The following is a 3559-nucleotide window of genomic DNA, read 5'->3' on the forward strand; positions in this document are numbered from 1 at the left end:
TAGGTCTTGAACCGAACCACTCTAAATTCTGCTGTCTTGTTTACTCTGTTTTTGTTTTATTTTCTTTCTTTCATTTATCTTGTATTTGTCTACACTTAGAGATAATTTTTGAAAGAGCCAAATTGTCCTATTCACCCCCCTCTAGCACATTTACTTAGGATCAACAAGTGGTATTAGAGCTAGCTCCTTGTTCTTAAGGTCTAACACCCTTTGGGAGGATCCACATGGCTCTCCAAAAATTCATAGTTGCTAAGGGACAATCATTAAACAGACCACCTCTGTTTGATGGCTCTAACTCTCCTTATTGGAGCACTAGGATGTCAATTTACATTAGAGCTATAGATTATGAAATGTGAGACGTCATAACTGATGGACCATTTATTCCCTCAACTTTGAATATTATAACCAATGAATTGATGCCTAAGTCAAGGTCTGAATGAACCGAGGCTGAACTAAGAAAGTCCAAACAAATTTTAAGGCCATCAATACATTGCATTATGCCATGACCCCCACTGAATTCAACAAAGTCTCAAGCTGTACAACAACTAAACAAGTGTTGGATAAACTTAGAATAATCCATGAAGGGACTTCTCAAGTCAAGAAGTCAAAGATAGCCCTCTTGACACATAACTATGAAATGTTCAAATGAAGCCTGGTGAAGACATCACCAACATGCTAGATAGATTCAAAAATATTACAAATAAATTGAGTCAGCTAGGCAAACCAATACCCGAGTATGAAATAGTTAAAAGACTTTTTAGAAGCCTACCAAAAAATTGAAAGCCTAAAGTGACTGCAATCCGAGAGGCCAAGGACCTAAATGTCATTACCTTATATGAGATTTGTGGTTCTTTCCTTACTCATGAGCTGGAGCTTAAAGAGGAAGAAGAAGAAGATAGGAGGAAAGCAAAGGAAAAGAAAAAGAGCATTGCACTTAAAGCCAGTATCCATGAAGAAGAGCTGGAAAAGTTGTCATGTGATGATGATGAAGAGTTAGCTTTAGTTGCAAGAAAATTCAAAAAGCTTATGGGCAGAGGAAACCGGAGACTAGCTAGAAGAGGGTTTAGAAAAGATCAAGGTGCTTCATGGAAAATCCGAAACAAAAGTGACTCCAATAAAAAGGAGGAACTGATCTGCTACGAGTGCAAGAAACTTGGCCACTTCAAGTTCGAGTGTCCAGTGCTGAAAAATGAGACTCCAAAGAAAAACAAGAAATCCAAGAAAGCAATGGTGGCAACTGCATGATTGGACAGTGACACATCAATCTCTAAGCTGAAGATGAAAAATTTAAGAAAAGAGCAAACCTCTGTTTGATGGCACAAGATGATGAAACTGAGGTATCCTCATCCCCTTGTGATATTTCCATTGATGATTTACAAGATGAGTATGACAACTTTTATGATAAATTTGAAAAACTTTTTTCAAAATATAAGAATCTAAAGAAAAAGTCTACATCTCTTGAAAATGATTTGGAAAAGGTGAGACAAGAGTTCAATTCAGTTTTTGAGCAAAGAAATTTCTTGCAAGTTGAGTTAAAACACTCAAAAATAGATTTTGAAGTTTTAAAGCTAAAGCTGGAAAATAAATCAAAAGCTTTACAAAAAACACTTGATGAAAACACAACTCTCAAATGTTCAAAAAGAGAAACATCAAGTCGGAACACATATTTTAGAAAAAATTCCCATAATGTTACACCTAAATGTTATAGTGATGGAAAACATGGACATATTTCATATGACTGCTTTAACAAAAGTAACCTGCAGAAAGTTAGAAAATTTGGGTCCCTAAAAGATCCTATATTGCAACTAACACTCAAGGACCCATCAAAGTATGGGTACCTATAAAGAAAAATTAAAATTTTATTTTGTAGGTTGAGCTGCACTTAAAAGAGACATGTTCAAGACCTCAACTCAAGAAGAAACAGCCTTGGTATATGGACAGTGGCTGTTCACGGCACATGACAGAAGATGAAATGATGTTTGCTTAGCTAGACAAGAGGAAGGGAGGTACCATATTGTCACAGCCCAATTTCTCGAGACATGACCGGCGCATGGGCCCAATGGGCATAGCCCATCAAGCCAAGCAAGCCTATTATGTAATCTTGCTTAACATCCCATCAACTATTCTCAAGTCACCTTTCATAATTCCAACTTATAATCACTTTAATAATGGGCTATAGCAATCAAGAATTTTATTAATATAAACCCAAAATGATGTTAACATTTCAACTCATGGTGGCATTAACAGTTAAAATATACATGTTTCGTCTAAGACACGTATCTTAGTATTTTACATCACATGAACGTACTCATAAAACAAAATGACTCTTGACTTCTAGCGGAGTGACCACAGTGAAGATGTGGCTACTGAGATGCTATAGTACCTACCAAGAAAGCGAGCATATGTGTGTAACTCAATCTAGGTCCCAACTGCCTCCAAATCTGAAAACATGAATTTTAAAAATGTGAGTACGAAACTCAGTGAGTAAACATAAGAAGGGAACAAGCAATCAATAGGAAGAATTTGGAAATCATGATGCACTTGTTTCAAAAACAATGCAATTGATTGAATTTCTTACAAAAAACCCCTCATTTCAAACCTTGATTAATACCCTCATAGTGTTTCGCAAACCCATGATCAATCCATGAAGTTAAATGGGTGAAAAGTAGGTCAAAATCAAGCAAGGTAGCAAGCATGGCAGCAAGTTTTTCGCTGCAGCGAGATTCGGGCGGCCAAAACAGAAAGTTTTCGGCTATAATGAGAAATAGTGGCAGTTTACATGTGTTTTAGTTTTTCTATCATATCTCTAGTTACAAAATCAAATTAACCTGATTTTCAGACCATTAGAAAGATAAGAGGCAGGGCTACAACTTTGATGTTTTTTACTTTTCCCAGTTCGGAAAGCAAAGGGGTCAAAATCTTCATCAAAGTGAAAGTACTACATTAGAACCTGAGAGTTTCTCGCTGCAGTGAGATTTATTTTCGCTGCAGCTGGTTTTCTGCCGCCAAAACAGAATGTTTCTCGTTGCAGCGAGAAGCATGGCACCTAAGTGAAAAAAGGGCCTCCTTCGCATTAAAATCCATTTGGTGCTGCAATAAACTCAATTTGCAAGAAAATGGGACATTCTCAAGATTCATCATGCCAATTTCAACATGAAGTACTCAAAAATTTCCAAAGCTCAACATGCAAGATTCACATGTACAAGACCATATACTAGACTCATGAACTTTCTATAACACACATATCTATATATGTATATGTATATATATATACCCATCATCATCAGCTCATATGCACTCCCCACTAGCACATGGCTAGGTCAGCACGACTTATGCGCACTCCTACTTGCACATAGTCGGGTCATCATCGGCGTATGCACACTCCTACTTGCACATAACTGGGTCATCATCGGCTTATGCGCACTCCCACTTGCACATACACGGGTCATCATCAGCATATGCACACTTCTACTTGCACATAACCGGGTCAATATCATTACACAACATTATTCATCAATGCATAACATATATATATATGTATATATATATATATATATCA

The sequence above is a fragment of the Theobroma cacao genome, chromosome 1 (genome assembly GCF_000208745.1).
Source record: "Theobroma cacao cultivar B97-61/B2 chromosome 1, Criollo_cocoa_genome_V2, whole genome shotgun sequence".
NCBI lineage: Eukaryota > Viridiplantae > Streptophyta > Magnoliopsida > Malvales > Malvaceae > Theobroma > Theobroma cacao.